This window comes from Nymphalis io, chromosome 18 (genome assembly GCF_905147045.1).
Source record: "Nymphalis io chromosome 18, ilAglIoxx1.1, whole genome shotgun sequence".
NCBI lineage: Eukaryota > Metazoa > Arthropoda > Insecta > Lepidoptera > Nymphalidae > Nymphalis > Nymphalis io.
The window spans coordinates 9,664,293-9,684,677 of NC_065905.1; the positions used below are offsets into that span (position 1 = coordinate 9,664,293).

The 20,385-nt window shown below is 31.9% G+C and overlaps 1 long non-coding RNA gene across 1 annotated transcript in view; it reads left to right on the forward strand.

The window, feature by feature from the left end:
- Window positions 1–20,385, forward strand: part of LOC126775502 (uncharacterized) — a 366,351-nt gene that overhangs the window by 309,628 nt on the left and 36,338 nt on the right. The window lies entirely within an intron of this gene.

Here is a 20,385-nt window from a genome sequence, read left to right on the forward strand (position 1 = left end):
AAAATAATTTTGTGCTTTCATTTCACCATCTCTGTATATTAGTTATTGTAGCAACTGTTACAAAACATAAATAGTGAAGGTTGATAATAAAACAATGTTACTAAATAACTATTTCATGAGTTTTTGACACAAGTTATCCAAACGCAAGACAATTTTATTTAGATAACTGCCTCATTGGTCTAGTAGTTTGATGTAAGGCCGCAGAACCGGAGGTCCTGGGTTCAATTCCCAAGTCGGGCCAATAAAAAGTTAATGGGTTTTTCTGTCAGAAAATTCTCAGTAGCAGCCCGGAGTCTGGAAGATGGAAGCGTGTACACTCCCGTGCCGCGGAAGGCAAGTAAAGCCGTTGGTCCTGCTCCTGAACTCTTTCCGGTCATGTCGGATTGCCGTCCCATCGGATTATGAGAGGGAATAGAGTGCACCTGTGTTTGCGCACACACTTGTGCACTATAATATCTCCTGCGTAGTTGGCTAATCTCTTGAGGTTGGTCGCCGTGGCCGAAATCGGTCTGGAGGACATTATTTATTTAGAAAAATATATTATAAACATAAATCTAAATTGCTTGTAGTTTTGTCTACTTATTTACAATATCTTAGAAAAGTAACCTTTGGATAATTGCATTTTGCAATATAAGAAATAAATGAAACAGCTGTTATTGACGAGACTATCAAATGATAAAGATACGTATCAAAATGATAACAATTATAATTAAAACAATGATAGCAATGAACCGAATTATAAACAATTATTCTTTGAAAACAACATTTATTAGGTCGAAAATATTTTAACCGTTGATTCATACCCAACACTCTTGCTTACACGTGTTCAACTACATTTTAATTACAATGTCCTTTTGAAGTATTCAGCAAACATTGCACACTGAAAGGTCTATGACATTAAACAATGTGTAAATTATATATTTAGTTAAATATACATAAAAAAGTCATAGTTACTAGCAACAATATATTATATTATTAAATGGAAAATATTTAAAGTTCTTAGTGAATGATATAATATCAATATATAAAACAAGATCTTGGCTGAATTTCGGAAATGGTGACTCATGTCGAACACCATCCATCTGATTAGGTGATTGTTAAGCTCAACGCTACGACCAACGCGTATATAATTTAGAATAAATTTTGTTTCAATGTTATTAAATTACGTGATATGATTTTTACAACTACCAACATTAAAATTATTTGACATTTGTATAAATACACTATTTATGTATTTACAATGAACGATCATAATTACTGTTGAACTTAAGCAGGGTGTCTTTCGCTATCCTGGCTCACCTTCTGTTTCATTATATTATAATTAAGGATGCAAGGTGTTATATGAATAATTTTATCGAGTTGAGTGATATATAGATAAACGACAACATCGGTTTGTTACGCCGATATTTTGTTAAGACTTAAAATATACTTAGTTTCAACTTAGTTTTTCAATATTGTTTTTTTTCTATATCGATATTATCGTTAAGCCGATATATCATTACATCACTAATTTGCAAATGTGCACTTTCATGTCTCACTGACACATTCGACGGGACTGCAATTTGATACCATCAGAAATATCGAGCAACACATTCAGCCAACTGGACCAACGGCAAAAAACTGTCGACGAAGGTATGTGTATATGTTATGGATGAACTACAGCATGGAGTTTTTGGTGGGTAATAAAAGAAAAAAGAAGATACAAATAATTGGTTTTATGGCGAACATATATCGAAACTAAATAACAATATTTGCTCATTAAATATTAAAAGATTAACACTAATCTATACATATAAATAAAATTGAAGTGTCTGTCTGTGATTTCAAAATAACTGACTCTTTTAAAGTTATTATGGCTATTTGCGATTTACCAAAACTAAAACAATCATTTTTTTATTTTTGTCTGTCTGTCTGTTTGTCTAGGCTAATCTCGGAAGCGGCTAAACTTACAAATTGAAATAACTAAATTATTATAAGAAGTATTTCGAGGTTTCGTTTAGTCTTTATTTCAGCAAAATCTGTTGAGTCTATCAAAAGTTATAAAAACATACGTATTTTTGTTGTTATATCTAAACCACAGAGGTTAGAAACATGAAATTTTGATACATTTCATGATCTAAACACCCACTAAGAAAAAATATCTGGAAATTCAACCCCTAAAGGGTTGAAATAAGGGATAAGCGTTTGTATGGAAGCCCGTTTAAGTTTGAAGGCATGAAATATCGTAAACAAGCTTCTGGTTATAAATAAATAAATATGTATTTCAGTGTTTATGATAATTTATCCCCTAACAGGATAAAATAGGGGTTGAAAGTTTGTATGGTATTATTATATATTTTTGATGTGAGAAACACGATATTTAATATCAAAGCTACTGATTAAAAATAAATGACCCCAATTAAAGAAATGAAAGAAATTTAATCCCAAACGGAAAATGAGACATTAATATAAAAATGAAAAAAAAAAAATAGTCCGATCTGCTTGAAATTTACTATTTGTGTTTCTTGATTGAATTGATATACATGTATTTAAAAGTTTTCTTTCACCCAAACGGGTGGCAATTTTATTTAGGGTTTTTTTTTAATCGTTAGAACGGTCGTAAGTAGGTACGTATTCGCTTAAAAAACTTCATTCGCATACCTTTATATAATAATAGAATATATTGATATTAAGACAATGTGTATTTTGCAATCGTTATTTGCACCCAAAATATCAATATATTCTAAAGCCGAGATGGCCCAGTGGTTCGAACGCGTTATCTTAACTGATGATCGTGGGTTCAAACCCGGGCAAGCACCACTGAATTATCATGCGCTCAATTTGTGTTTATAATTCATCTCGTGTTTGACGACAAAGGAAAACATCGTGAGGAAACCTGCATGTGTCTAATTTCATTGAAATTCTGCCACATGTGTATTCTACCAGTGGGACATTAACAGGCTTTTACAGTAAAACTACTACTACTACTATAATATATTATTTACATAAAAAACTATGTTTTCGTATTTCCTTTTGGAGCTAAAATTACTTAAATATTCGCAGAGCTCATTGTGGAGCATCTAACATAAAAACTGTCCAAGTGTCCTGCTCTCCTCGATAAGTCGTAAATACGTGTAATGACGTAGGTACGTGATGAGGTGAATTCGACTTTGACCAACTCATGTAAATAAAATGTATGTGTATAAATTGTAATATCAGAATCGCTGACTGATATTACAATTTATATTAGTTTCGGAGTCAGAGGTCCACCATCTATGTGTTTTGTGTAAATAAAATTTATTATTGTTTATGTTATAGGTAGCCGGACGGGCAAATGGGCCATCTGGTCTTAAGTGATCACCACCGTCTTAGACATTGACGATGTAAGTAATAAAACAACAATTCCTTACATCGCTATTGCGCCACCAATCTTGGGACCGAAGATGTTATGTCTTTGGTGCCTGTAGCTACACTGGCTTACTCATCCTTTAAACTGGAACGCAAAAGTCTTGCTGTTTAGCTGTAGAATAAAGATAGCAGACGGACTTTCACAAAGCCGTACCACCGTTTACAACGAGTAGCTTCGATTATTAATTATAAATAAAGTTTTCAGTGAATTTATTTATTTATTTAAGATTCACCAGTGGTAAATACATCAACACGTACAAAGGTATACAATTTTAATACAACTTAAAACTAAATGCATTACCTATTAAGGTGAATACCACTTGCAAAGATAAAGTTGGAGATGACAAACTTATAAATAATTAATTGTTAGTAAATCAAGGTTAAAAATGACAAGAATTAACAATAATAGTAAAATAATAAAATACAAATATAAACAAAATAAATTAGTTAGCTGACAATTTTGACAATATTTTTTTGTGAAACTTGTTTGATGAGTCTCCAAAAGGGTCTAAAACAGCACTGTGCTCATTCAAAATACCACATAAGCGAGATACAGGTGAATTGCTTCCTAAAACAGTTTTGCGGAAAGGTCTTACTAATGGTGTTATTGGTTTACGTGGATATCTAATGGGAACATTCAATTTAATTTTTGATATCAAAAACGAGTTATCATAGTTGTTGTTAAGTGTTTTATAAAGAAATTTTAAATCCAACAAATCCCTCCGATCACTTAGTGAAAGAATTTTGAAAAATTCCAATCTTTTTTTGTAAGAAGGAAGTATTTTCCCTTTACCTAACGAGAAAGTAAGATGATAAAGAAAACGTTTCTGTATCCTCTCAAGTCTTAGGCAGTGTGTTGCATAATGTGGCCTCCAAACAACGCTTCCGTATTCCAGTATACTCCTGACTAAGCTATTAAATAAAATAATTTTTGTTCTAGGATTTCGAAATAATCTTCCATTTCTTATTACAAAACCCAACATTTTCGAGGCACGGCTAATTACACCATCAATATGAGGTATGAAAGTTAGTTTTTGTCGAAGATTACTCCCAGGTCTGAAATTCTGTCCACAGATTTAATAGGGGCATCAGCTATGTAATAATTCGTTTGAAATTCTTTTAAACTCCTGGTGAATGATATCCATGAACATTTTACTGAATTAAGTCTCATGCCGTTATCATTACACCAATGGTATAATCTTGTCAGATCATCTTGTAAAAGAATAGTGTCATTTGGTTCTTCAATCATTTTAAGAAGTTTGACATCGAATTGAATACTTTTATTTAACCTGAGTTTGATAGAATAGAAAAAAATATTGGTATGCTTCATTATCATCAATATAAAAATAAAAGAATCCCCTTAACCTTACTTTTTTCTAACCAGAATGACATTTCAGGCTTCTTGCGTAAAATCACACATTTTCCTTTATTATTCCTTATACTTAAGCGCGAGCGAAGCCGCGGGCTACAGCTTGTATGCAAATAATATTGTACAGTCATCAGTAATCGACTGTAATGTTGAAAAAAAATCTGCAACATTTTTAAAAAGTTAATTGAAACAATAGTATTTATAATAAGGCACTGATAACGCGTGTGTAGATCTACCTACCATTTAGATATAAAAAGTTTTTTAAACGATTATTATTTTTATCTCATTTATTAACGTGTCCATTTTAAGTAAAGCAAACGAGATAATATTTTTATTTTATTTTATCATTTTTGACATTTATATTACAATATATGTAGCCTTTTTATTACGTTTAAGGTATGTTGTCCAATTTAAACAAACTAAACTACATTCCGTAATTTTATACCACACGTATGGTGTTCGCGTAACAGGTGTTTCAACTTGCAATATGTCGTATAATATTTGCCGTTGATTTGTGACGTCATATTAATATATAACGTATTTTTAAATAAAATCTTCTTTTTAAGCATTTTAAGTGGCCATGTGTTATTCTTGCACACAAACAAATAGAATTCCTATTTTATTTATACATACATATAGAACCTGTTCCAATCAAAGAAGAAGTACAGATAAAAAAACCTATATTTACAAATTTCATGCGATTTGCTCTGTTGTATTATGCACTAAAAATACATCTTGATTAATTCATCTTTATTTATAATACAACATTATTCCACCTCACTGATAACCACCTTAATTTAACTTCCAAAGTTCCGATTACAATTACGTGGACATTCAAAACGCCAGTCCATAGTGAATATAATAGACAATCCATAGATTATTTAACATCTCGACCAATGATATCACGTCAATTTAATGTCTGGGTTATTTATTTATCTTTACTCCTCTTGTGATTGGAATAGGATATAGATGATAATGTTCTTCTGTCCGATATCAGCTATGGCGGCAATTCCTTAAAGAAACAATTCAACTGCAAATCAAATCAACATGGTCGACACCATGTTATAGTACAAAAATGTAAACAAAGTGTTGCCTTTCTGTTTCCTAATTCTAATAACCCGATAGGACAGCAAACCTGATCTGCGAGAGTGTAACGCCGGACTACAACTTCGCGTGCTATCCGAAGCACGGGAGTATAAGCACTCCGGACGGCTCGTGAAGATATCACAGACAGATGACTTTTTATTGGCCCGACCCGGATTTGATCTCAGAACCTCGGGGTGTTATTACTATTTTAATAAGTAAACTGAATAAATTGTAATTCATATAAGAATTTTAATAATGAATTTTATAAGAAAAAGGTTTCTTATTTAATTGAATATATTATGTATTTCGATTATGTAACTATTTTACGTCAACTTTTATCTCTAAATGTAAAATCAATCTATATTTTTTCAACTATTTTATTTAATTTTATTTAGTTCTTTATTCCTGTAAAAAAATAAATAAGAAAAGTAAAGGTTGAGATAAAAAAAAAATTTGATGTCCTTGCATCAAATTTTTTTTTTATCTCAACCTTTACTTTACTAATAAACCTCATTGTAGGTAATATTTAATTTAATTGTAATTAAAAGCAATAAATATCGAATTGCTTGAAAGAAATCGCGGCTAGCGACAACTGTTTTTTTTTTCATTTAGTACGAGAAAATTCTAATCTATCTATAACGTTTGTGCGTTTGTACGTAAAGGGAAGACTTCTGGCACAGGTATTGTATTAATACACTTAAGAGGAGTCTCAGCTCAGCTCTAAGCTTTAACAATCCTGTAAGAACTGTTAAATATTTTTTTTACTTCATGTTTTAGTATGTTTTATTGTTTATAAAACATTACAAATGCGAAAGCAGACTTATAAGCTATGTGTGTCTGTTACACCTTCACGGATAACCGATTGTGATGACATTTTGTAATTTGGCTACTTTTTTATAACTCACATCTTCATTTATTATTTATTTGTTAATATTATGTCAATAAAAGTATTCAAGTGACACTAGTAATATTCTACTATGCTTGCGTTCACACTTTCATCGCATTACGTAAAATCGGCTTAAGATCAGAACAATGTGCATTGTCCTCCAACGTCACTCACTACCGTTATTGTTACCGGATTAGATACAGATAAACGTTTCGCTAAAAGCTTAAAACGCTCTCATTGCCAAACCCTTGTAGATAATGCAATAATAGCAGAGTGTTGACGTATTCTGAACGAGAATTGAATTCAGACAATCGATTTATCACTATCAGATTAATGTTATTATTGTTGAAGTAAGTCTGTTTGTCCGTTTGTATCTTGTCAGACTTAACCTTTAGCCACTGAATAAATCATGATGATTGAGGTAGCGGTAGCTTGGAATTAGTATTTAATCCCCAAGATATACGGAAGAAATTAATTTTGGACGGCTGGATTCAGAAACAGCTATTGTTCGTACTTCCAAATGTTTCGTTTGTCTGTTCGGGCTCATCTCTAAAAACAATTAATTAACAAATTCAATCGAGAGATGCTCTTAAAACTAGTTGTTTTGCAATTTTTTATGATTTTTAATTGACGTATTTCTAGTTAAATAGTTACAACATAAAATTGTGTTTAAAAAACAAATTGTGTTTATAAATAATATTAAATATCAGCGTTCTTTATTTATAACCCTCGTATGATGAAGACAATCAGACGCAAGCGAATAGATATACAATTAAAATATATAATTTAACTAGTTGTCCGTCCTGACTTTTACGGGTGAAATTAGTTTTTTTGTTAAAAAAATATGCTGAAATCCGATCGCAGGGCTAACTTCCGGGTCCATTTCAATCCACGAAGATCTCCACTCAAACACACACGAAAAACCTATGCGGCTACATACATAACAAAAATAATAATAATCGAGGTTTACTTTTAGAAGAATTACAATTCTTGTACATTATGTACGATTTCATAGTTTTGGTTTTGCTTAACATGGAAACATGCGCATATTCCATTGAAATAGATACGAATAATATTTGCATGCGAAGTCGGTACAAGTGGTTTGTTCCAGTATAAATTTATAACGCTTGTTTCTATGGCAAACAGTGATATATACGATGAACTATATTATGAACTCGTAGATGTTTTTAAGATTGTATATGAGATTTGATCTCAGCACCTTGGGATGTGCAGACTTATAAACTATTAATAATATAAGCTAGATAACGTTATGCTCTGAGGAGCAGAGCGTCATAAACACCAAATAATTCGGCGAACTAAAAGCGAAATTAAATCAACAACAGGTTACACTGGAGCTGGGCGATTGTGTCTTGAGAGAGTATTTAGTTTGTAACATATATATATACGGCTGGTATTTATAATCCTAATCTAACACCAGTGGACCGTGGAGCTCGTGTGCTGCTAGTGCATTATAAATCGAAAGGCAAATTTATATATATATATATATATATATATATATATATATATATATATATATATATATATATATATATATATATATATATTGTATATATACAATTTATTTTTTGAGTAATATAATATGTATACCTTTAAAGTAAAATGGAATATGTAACTTTTGATAAGTGCGTTTCATCATACATGATTCGGTCAAGGTTCATCCCTGATCATAAAATGCTAATTCTAATGAAAGGTTAATCTCTTAAGGGTTCGGTTGAGATCAGTTAAGATAAAACAAATCGGAGAAGATTTAAAACATACCATTATATGAATATTTTTCTTCAATATAAGATTGTTAATCAATGTTTCACTTCACACAAACTGATAGACTAGTATTTAATACTCGTAAAGTAATGTAAAGTAATCTTTCTAAATATACATATAACGTGATTAGAAGTTTAAATATTTAGATAATAAATATTTATATGTTATTTGACCAGTATCGACTGAACCTTATAAATAGTAAAACACGAGCAGACAAAGTTTAGTTTAAACATAGATAAAATTGTTTTATAAATAAAATGACATAACATGCAAATAATAAGAATTAAATAATCTACAAATACATTTATTTGTATTAATGGTGAATATTTATATATTAAAAATAACGATAATATCGAATGTAATCACATTAACAGAACCTGCTCGGTAAAATTTTCAATACTCGTGATTTACAACTGCAACACAGAGGAAAGTGGCACGAAGTGTATCAGCTTGAAATAGAACAGATGTACGTTTAGAAATGGTAGCTCGTATAAGATTGGTTAACTTTGCCGCCTAAATCTGCCTATTATGTAAGAACATCGTGGTCTAGACTGTAGGATTATAACTGCAGATTTTGAGGTCCTGAGTTTTGGGTTTTTCTCCGTTTAAATGTATATAACGGCGTCGCAGTTAAGAGACATAATCATCATGATCATTTATTCAAATCACGCTTTTAGAGCCGAGCGGTAAAATGAGGTTTTGTATCACTTAATTTATTTTTAAAATTCATCTTGCGCTAGAAAATAAATTGGCACCGAATAAATCGTTTTAAAACGAGAATACGTTCTTGTTCCAGGAAATTATGCATTTATAATGAAACTGTTCAATATTAAAATATAACATTGTGGATTTTAATATATCTATAAATAATATAAAAGAACGTTGATTATACTGTCAGTTTAGCTCGGAAATCACTGAAATATAGCATATTCTAAATATTTATTTTTAAGGAAATTAAACAGTAGCGCTGTTCTACAATAACGAAAATTCGAAGTTCATCGCAGTAAATGGTCGTGAAATATTAGAAAGTGATATGCGACATGGACCATTATAATTATAATATTTCAAGAATACACGCATCAAAATTGTATGTCACCATAAGTCGGTTATCAACATTTCATGAATTAGTACTGAAGTGAGTTCTTAGGAAATAGCACTGCAGCTCTCTTAGTATAAAAATGCAATTACACTCTTATTATTTATGTAATTCAAATTCAAACTCAGAATGTACTAAATATAATAAATAACAACAACAGCGCAAAGCGTGATTATTGTTTTGTTGTATTTAAAAGGCCAGTGACAACTATAATAATAAGAAACAGGTTCCATTACAAGATCACAACTGAAATAAGTCTAACCTTTAGACACGAGCCAAAAAATTTCCACAGCACGAATTGCAACCGAAAAAGGAACCTTACGATAAAACATCTCAGAACGTGACAATGTTACATAGGGAAACGTTGCACACAAACTGGAGATTGAAATGTCACATTCCTTGCAACTGAAACAGTTTGACACAATAAATCTGAACATCCTCTTTTCCAATACCCATCTATACTAAAAATGAAGAGACAGATGTTTTGTCACGCCTAACTAAAAAACTGCTAAACCAATATACATAAAACTTATACCAGAAGAATAGTTTGGTAAAAGGTTTTAGTATATCATTTTCATCCCTTTAAATTTAGACAATTGTGCGAACAGTGAATTTCATAGTCTTATAATTGGATCAAATTCATTGGTAGCTATTCTGTAATTTCAACTCTAAGGGATAGACAGTTACGCAGCATAGTTGCACAAAGCTTGTCTAACTTGGGTATTGCTTTTGTAACTTTATTAATATTAACATTCAAGTCTAAAGAGATAATCGTAAAGCATTTATCTGTTTTGATCTACACTGTTCGAACGTTGCTTAAACTATAAGCAGAAATTGTTTAAAGGTGTTGACTTGAAGGACATATTTGTATTTATTTCTTAGAAACAATATTTTAATTAATTGTTAGTCACGTTTAACTATTGTACACACGTATATCCTGATCCTGGGTCCAGACACTGGACCGGACAGTAGAATGTATGTAAGGCAAGAGTTAGAGTGAAAAAAAGATGAAAAGTTTTTGGGAGGGATATCGGTAAGAAGTAACTGAGGATACGATTAGAGACAAAAATTAATGGAAGAGAAAGTACGCAAATCTTAAATAAATGAGAAAGAAAACTCGTGAGGAATGATCATTATTTTATGATTGTCGTGTCTATGAATTTGTGTCATCAGTTTTTATCATGAAGATTTGAAATGAGAGTATCTTCTGCTAAGTAAATAAAATTTACAACAAAAGGCTAGAATCATTACTCCAACAACTAAAATTGAGGGCAAACAATCTTATAACTTGCAATTTTATCAATTAACCTAATTGTACACATTAAGTTATGTTGTAACTAAATTTAATTCTATCCATAAAACGTAATGGTATAAAATATTATAGAGTTGAGTTTTGTTGAATTGTTTATATCGAAAACGCAAAAAAATTATATCCTATTCCAAACGAAGAACGGGTAAAGAAGATAAAGATACTCCATGCGATTTAATAGCTCTGCATATACAATACAAACATTTCTTGATTAATATTTCTGTATATTTATATCAATATAATATATTGATATCAGAACATGTTCGTGAAATGTCAGAGCGCTACGCGATATTACACAGCAACAAGATTATATATGCAACTAGGATATGTGCATCAAAATAGGGCAAGAGAGACGCTTTTCAATATTGCACGAGTAGTATACGAAGTGGGTTGTTTCAGAAAAGAACTGCAGAATAGCCTGCAACACGCAAAGTCGCAATAACATGTTACAATATTCATTTCTAGAATAAAGAAGGGGATAATAAGAACTATAAATTAGACCATCGATTGTCACTTAATATTCAATGAATAAGAAATAATTTTAAGCGATTTTTGTTAATAATATTTAGGTATAATAACTGAGTCTTGCCACCTTATCCAGGTCATCGTTCCGCCTAGACGAACGGCAAGTTACACTTCGTTTGCCATTTTCGTCGTCCATGATGACAATGACCATCGGTCCTTCGACCTACATACCAGCCCACTGCCACTTCAGTCTATTATATAATGATATAAATATAATGAATTATGTATGACGTTATAAAAGTTCCACAATACAAAATATTAAAGCTATTTTTTAAAGAGGGTGCAAACGGTCTGGACGCTCCCCTGATGGAAACTGAATAACACCCAGGGACATTTGCACGTTTCAGATGCGTTGTCGGCTTTTAAGGAATTAATATCAGAACCCATAATATTGTAATGATAAAAGATAAACAAGTTTACAGAAATGATTGATCTTGAATCATGATTTGTAAATATAGTAAGTAAATATTTTTTAACGCATTAATGTCATGCTGCGTAAAACGGAGCTGTGTTGTAAACATTGAGTATAACATATTTATTTATACAATTCGTAATAAAATGTAATTGTTACAAACAGTTGAAATTGTGTTTATAACAAGATTATTTATTTAAATATAGAACATTATTTCTTGGAATATTAAACGCAATATTTTAAAACGATAATAAAAATTGGTCGTTTCGATCTGACGGTTTCGATATTCAAATGAAACAGATTTTTAATTAAAAAATAATACCTAATGAAAATTAATATAATGTAATGAAAATAGCCGAGATTGCCCAGTGGTAAGAACGCGTGAATCCTAACCAATGATCGTAGGTTCAAAGCCGGGCAAGCAATCTGTAATTATAACTCATCTCGTGCTTTACGGTGAAGGAAATCATCGTGAGGAAACCTGCATGTGTCTGTGTGTAATTTCACTGAAATTCTGCCATATATGTAGTCTACTAAACCGCATTGGAGCAGCGTGGTGGAATAAGCTCCAAACCTTTTCCTTAAAAAGGGAGAGGAGGCCTTAGCCCAGCAGTGGGACTTACAGGTTGTTACGTAATGAAAATATAAATAAAAAAAATGCAGATTTTTATTGATTATATAACTGTATTTTAGGCCACATCAAAAAGCACAATCCTTTTTTATTCAACTTTCTCTAATTTGTATATTTTATGTTATTTTTTCAATGCACAAATGTTAATCATTTAACATTTTTTTAGGAAAATAGTAAAATTATTCAAATTTAAAGATAAAATATGTTTACCAACTACTAACTATATGGCCAATATTCTAAAGTTTCATCATTATCACTGTATTTATAAATTTTCCAAACAATCTTGACCTTTAACTAACCATTCGAATATACTGCTATTAATAAATAGTTCATTTAAATTCGTATTATTTACATAATTAGTTCATTTCAATAACATTGTACAAAAACATATTAAAAGGTATAACAGATATCGTCATTTTACTTCTATTAACTGTTTCCGTGTTGTCGTAGGTATCAACGAAACCGAACCGGATGCTAATAACCATAAGAAATTTAGTAAGCATATCTCCAACTGCAACGGTGCCAACGTTGGAGTTTTCTTTTTAGTTATCAACCCTAATTGAATGAATGATATTTATACATACATATTTATGTACATTGCAACAAAAACGAGACGTAGTTTTACTGTGCACTGTGGAGTTACGGTTGTTAAAATAAATTGACTGCATATTAGCTTAAATAGAAAATTTAAAAAATTATATTTAAAAACTTAGAACTTCCTTCGCCCGCTTGCGAAGGAGACAAAGTGTATGCAAAACTTCAAAATGATCGGTTGATTAGTTAAGACGTGAAAGCGTTGCAGTAAAACTATAAACACAGTGGGGTTTTGTTGCACAGATAAAAAAATATAGGCTATTTTACTAGGCAGCCAATGCGCTGCTAGCTTCTATTTTTTGTATCATTACCCTAACCTACCATAGACCATATTGGAAAGATCCACAGACTATATAGGCTATAGTACAATACTAAAATCTATGAAATACGCTTCATCTTCTATTATGTTTTATATATAGATTTATAATTTTAATACAATCTAGATCGTTTCATTTCCAAAGGCTATAATAAAAAGTGATAATTTCCATAATATTCTGTACCTCACCCTCAATTTTTTTTCTTCGTATCACGATAGTTTTGTATACTTCCGAACCAAAGGTAGCAAGTAGGTCGCTTGGCGGTATATCTATAAAATACTTATGTAATTAATTTTGCAGTAGCGCCAATAATCGTGATATTACACTAGCTTATCATAACGATATTATGTCGGACAGAACCTAATTTACATAAATGTTTCGTGAATTGATAACGCCGAGACCGTTTTGTGATTAATTTACGTTATTTCATTAAACAATATAATTACGCTTAAAGAATACAATCGCCTTAATGTTACTGATGTAGACTTATAATTTGAAAACAATAATTAAAATCGTTTTATTTCCATAACGAAATGGAGCTTAATTACTATGGAGTTGTCATGGTTCAGTGGTTAGAACATGCAAATATTAAACAAAGAATGATCTAATCCCGGCAAGTACCATTACGTTATCGTGTGCTTAATTTAATTTCATCAATTGACAAAGTATAATTTTATCGATTCCATATAATAGGGATATATGACATATAATAGGAATAAGAATTATTTGGCGGTAGGACTCTGTGCATAATTGTGTTATATTAGAAATATTAAATGAGTAATTCATGTATATATATATTTTTTTCATGTATCTCGGAAACGTCTCTAACGATTCGCCTTTCCTGATATACGCTATTTTTCATAAATATTTTTTTTACTTAATCATCGTTAGAGGCGAGCGAAGTTCAGTCGCTTAGGTACTAATTTTATTCACACCAGGTCACTCCAATTCAAACTTAGCGATAGTATAGCTGACATGTATATTGTACCTACACAGACGGACCTGAAGAAAGTCTTTAGTATACCATAGTGACCACAGTTGATAAGGAAAAAGGAAAGATGAAAGCGACGGTATTTTCGTTCGGGGAGATCCCTAAAATAATAATCCCGATTGGATCATGATTGATGTATGAATTTGAGTGTGTGGATAAATTATGATATGAGTGTATACGTGGGTGTTTATTACGTGCACATGCGTCTGTATCAAAATAAAGCATATATTAGTACATAAGAAACTGACACGGTCCAGTGGCTAGAACACGTGAATCTAAATCGTGGAAGATTGTGGATTCAAATCCAGCCAAGTACCATTGCGTTTGTACTTTGTACGTGCTTAAAATTTGTGTTCGGCGTTGAAAGAAAACATCGTGATATCGTGTACACAAGTGCTGATGAAATTCTGCTACATATGTCCAATCGGCAGTGAAGTGAAGCATAATACCAAAAAAGTGACGAAGTGGTTTAAACTTTGGATTTAGTTTATGTATATATGTCTATATTTCCTGAAAAACTAAATTTTACAAAAAAAAATTACCTAATTACCAAACTGACCTTAACTTGTCCACCACTTTCCTTTCTTTTTATTTCTATTTATTATAACTAATATAATAAGTTGCTTTCGATGGGGTATCCCTGTGGAAAATGGTAGTATTATCTATAAACCATCAGTGTTTACTTATATATATACATATGTATATATATATATATATATATATGTGCGTGTTTACTACTAATAATACAAATCGTATTTTTTTTATGTAAAGTAAGATCGTAAATGTCCATTGCTGGGCAACCTCTACGTTTTGAGAAGTATTTAAAGCTTATTCCACCAAGCTGCAATAGTAGTTGCTGGATACACATGTAAAAGAATTTCATCCCTCACATGCAGATGTCACGATATTTTCCTTTATCACAGAGCATGGGATGAATTATAAACATAGATTAAGCATATGGAAATTCAGTGGCCATTGCTCGGGATTCACTTGCTTAAGCCACTGGACCATCTCGTCTTTTAAATATTAATATTGCGAAATTCAAAAACCGTTATAAAATATAACATATGTTTTGCATTTTAAATACTAGTTAGCATTGTTTTGTTATGTATATAATAATGATTATAATAAAACAGGGGCGCGGTCTTACGTCACGTGTGATAGTGCTACGGAGATAACACATCGTGAGCGGTGTGTTGAGTACTTACTATTCAATGAATGGAATAAGAGTGTCATTATCGTTTGCGCATGCGCATTGACAGTTTGTTTACGATTATTTCTTGTTTGTAATTGTTAAAACTATTACTTTGTATAATTTCCATGTATGTACAGGGAAAAAATATTAAATATATTATTATATACTTGTTACGAGTTCATTTCAGTTTATTGTGCAATTGTTACGCAATCAGAAATGTTTACCGTTTCTTTTTACGTCTGTTATCGCCGAGATAAACGGCTCGTCTCTCGGCTATGAGTTAGGAGTATAGGAAATGAATTAGAGCGGGAGGAATCACAATTTTGGGAGTAAAACCAACTCGTATGCCGTGACGGCAAACGGCATGATGCTTTCTTATACCGTCAAGCCCCCTCCCCCACCGTGCCTTGTGTCTCTCTTTTTTGTACAATGGGTTGACGTATGAGCAGATGGGACACCTGATGGAAAGTGCCCATAAACATTGGCATTGTAAGAAATACACACACGCCCCTCTTACTCCCTTGTGTGTGCGTGGCGCGTATACTATGTACTTCGTTTCTGTATTATTAAAACTATAATAACAATATATTTATATTATTGAATAAACTTGTATTTTTTTATTTAACTCCACATTTATTTCGTCGTTTTCTTCAATTATAAATTCTTCAAATTTTTCCAATAACGATTAATTTCTATATTTCATATTTGCCGGGTGTCCCGTATCATTCATATATATATTTTTTATTTTTATAAATATATTACCGATGGTGACATTCATCCTTAAAATTGTAAGAGCTTATTTCATCACATTGCTTTTCTTATTCATCACCATAACACATAATTGGCAGAATTTCATCTTGTACATAAAGCCAGTTTAGTGAAAAATCAGTAAAATTGGATTTGAATTTTCGTTTTTCGATTGTTAAAATTCACATATCCTACCCACTAACTAAATTTTAAAGCATATATAATATATTTTATGGTCAATATTATTATTGAAATCATTCATAAGGCTAATAATATGTCAAGGAATTCTCAGCATCGTAGTTAGAAAGTTAGCAGAGCCACATTCCCGTGACAAACAAAATAAGTAGAGCTGAATGTGTAAGGAGAAGCGAGTAAAGATAAAACAAAGGACTGCGGTTCCAAGATTTGTTCGCAGTGTCTGATTACCGAGTGGTTACACAACAACTATGAGAGCAATCTAATTTGTTTATAAGCTAATTAGTGTATTGTTAGCGAATAGTGAAATTAAACAAAGTTAATGGTGGATATAATACCTGCATGTCAATTCACACAAATCATGAGTGCATTTCTAAATTAAAACATCAGGGAATGTTGGTTGTAATAGTATTGATACTTGCTACTTATAAAAAGCCGAGATGGCCCAGTGGTAAGAGGTTCGAGCCCCGGAAAGCACCACTGTGTTTTCATGTGCTTGATTTGTGTTCATTATTCGTCTCATGCTTGACGGTGAAGGAAAACATCGTGAGGAAACCTGCATGTGTCTAATTTGAAATTCTGCCACATGTGTATTCTATCAACCCGCATTGGAGCAGCGTGGTGGAATAAGCTCCAAACCTTCCCCTCAAAAGGGAGATGAGGCCTTAGCCCAGCAGTGGGACATTAACAGGCTGTTACTGACACTGATACTTATAAATGCGTTAAAAAAATCTTTACCGAACAATGTATAGATTTAGAATATTTTCGAGATGAGTTTGAATTTAAGTGCCTGTTCGAACAAGTGACATTTAAAAAAAAAGCGGAGGTTTAAGTTAGTAAGGATCCGTCATAACACGGATCTCTCCCACGGCCCAATTACCTTACGAAGACTCACTGCGAAAAGCAAATGCCTTTTTTTAGGCAGCGTATCTTGAATTTAGTCTCAATAGATCATAAGTCATTATGTTAATAGTTTGTTCGGTTTCGTTCCGGTTTATTTTTATTTTTTATTCAATTATTATTGTACACAGACGTGTTATGATGTGCTTAATTTTTTGATTGCAAATTGATGACGCAAATCGTTCCGCATTAAAGATGAGTGAGCCAGTGTTATCCATATGCTCATACCATCTTAGATTTCATAGTTAGGGTCGCATTAGCGGTGTAAGAATTTATTCATCATCATCATTATCATCCCTTTGTCGTCCACTGCTGGACATAGGCGTCTTCAATGGCACGCCACTGAGCTCGATCTTTGGCTTTTAATTTTCATCCGCTGCCAACTACTTTACGTATATCGCCACTCCACGTTTGTCAAGGCGTGGTCTCCACTCCAGAACACGTCTACTCCAACGGTAGTCGGTTCTGCGACATATGTGACCAGCCCACTGCCACTTCAGCTTACTAATCCTTTATTTATTATACGGATTATAAATTAAAGTGGTTACGTTATGTATATTAAATTATTACGCCCAGAGGACCGGAATTGCTTGCAAAAATCCTGCTTGCTTGCGTTTTTCCTAGCATTTCAAGTGGTCGTAATACAGTATTTTTTTAAAACCCAAAGTACGGATTTATTATTGCGCGGCCAACGCGTTTTTATTTCACGTATTATAAGTTCAATTTTCAAGTAGGTATATTCAATTATTTAAATTTGTATAATTCCAAGTGTATAATTGAACAATAGGTTATCTCGTGGGTATCAATCAAATATATATAAATAAGTATCAAATAGTTTGTAGGTAGCAACAAGTAGTTCTCAAATCAAATTGGGGCTACCGTTGCAAATGTATCGTAATGAATTAATTAATATAAATCACTCATTGATAATTGTTGAATTTAATCTCTACTAATATTAAAAATGCGGAAGTAACTCCGTCTGTTTGAAACGCTTTCAAGGCTAATAATAATAATAATTTATTTCAGACCGTAACCGTAACAGCTTATGAATGTCCCACTGCTGGGCTGAGGCCTCCCTTTTTGAGGAGAAGGTTTGGAGCTTATTCCATCACGCTGCGCCAATGCAGGTTAGTGGAATACACATGTGGCAGAATTTCAAGTTAATTATATACATGAAGGTTTCCTTACGATGTTTTCCTTTACCGTAGAGCACGAGATGAATCATAATTACAAATCAATCACATGAAAATTCAGTGGTGCTTGCCCGGGCTTGAACCCATGATCATCGGTTAAGATTCACGCGTTCTTACCACTGGGCCATCTTGGCTTATTTCAGACCAACGTCCATAAATTTGATTTGTAACACATACATCCACTAATGTTACTATTGAGAATAAAATAATTTAAAATTTAATAAATCACAAATAAAAAAAAATACAAATTATAAAAGCGGGTAAGTATTATATAAAACTTAGACTACGTTAGTATATTAAGGGACTTAAGATTAACTACACAAGCGCCTGTTGGCAACACTGTACACCATTCCAGCTCTTCCAGAGCCACCACTGATTTTTATAAAACTTGGTACGAAGCAAGCTTGAACCACAAGGAACTATAGGCTACTTTTTTACCTAATACCTGCCCCTCTCCCCTAACACGCAGGCGAGGCTACGGGCGAATACTAGTTAATATATATAATATAAAATAAAATTTAAAATTCATAATATTAATATATACATTTATATACTCGTTATGTAAATATATCACATCAAAAAATTATAATTGAATATTTAAATGAGAAATGTTTAAAACAAGTTTTGGGTAGTGATAAGATATTAAGTTCGTCCTCAAGGGTCTGATTTTTATTGCATACTAACTCCCTGTCGGCTTCGCACGGGTAGAATAAGGTTCTACAATACATTGTAATACAAATTTAAGTTGTAAGTAGTATTGTCTATGTTATAATATATATTTTATTTTATGCGGTAAAACTTATCCAAACTACAAGCAGTGTAGAATAATCCATAGACTTTAATTAAATCAATTTACTCGTACTTTAAGTGATGCAAACAAACATACAAATTAGAACTTCTGAGGAGACGAAATGTAGTGGAAAATACATTTGTAAAGATTGAAGATTGGAGATTCAAGTCCGAGCAAGTAACCTCCTTTTTTGTCTTTGTGTTTATAATATTAAGGTCGTTGAAGTAAAACATCTTGAATAAACCTGCATGTAATTGATGAAATTTTGTCGATTGTGTATCCATCGAGTAGCTGGAGCATGTGGAAGAAGCGCGAAGGAGAAGAAGGCCTCAGCTTAGCAGTGGGACATTCATAGACCGTTACTACTATTTTAATGTTCTTTATATACATTTATATACTTTAACGGTCTCTTTCTGTCGAATGTGAAACCAATGTTGCTAGAAGGGAGATCAGTGTTTAACTAATCACCCGCTAATTAACGTTTATAATTAAGGCGTTAAACATTTAAATGAAGTTACTATCGTTAATTATTCGTAGGAAAATTGCAACTTACATTTAATTAGTGGAGACGAGATCTAAACGAGTGGGTCATTTGGAAAATTCGTAAATGCAGACGGGTCAATGACATATGAGTCAAGTGGGTGTGGTTGTGGTACTGGCAAAGATTAAAAACGTATTACAGAACTGTAACTCTTATTAAAATGATTTATATATTATATATGGCATACATATATTATAATTATATTTTTCTATATAACAATTATAAATATTACTTTATTTACTTTATTAATTACTTAGCCAATAATAATTATTAACTAAATAGTATATTTGATTTTGAAACTAATTGATCTAAAATTAAAAATCGATTTGAAATTGCGTTATGAAATCGATTCGATTCGTTCGATTATGCATTATATCAATAAGTATACATACATTTAGACACAATTGCAAAACAAATAACTTCAACTGTTTAGACACAA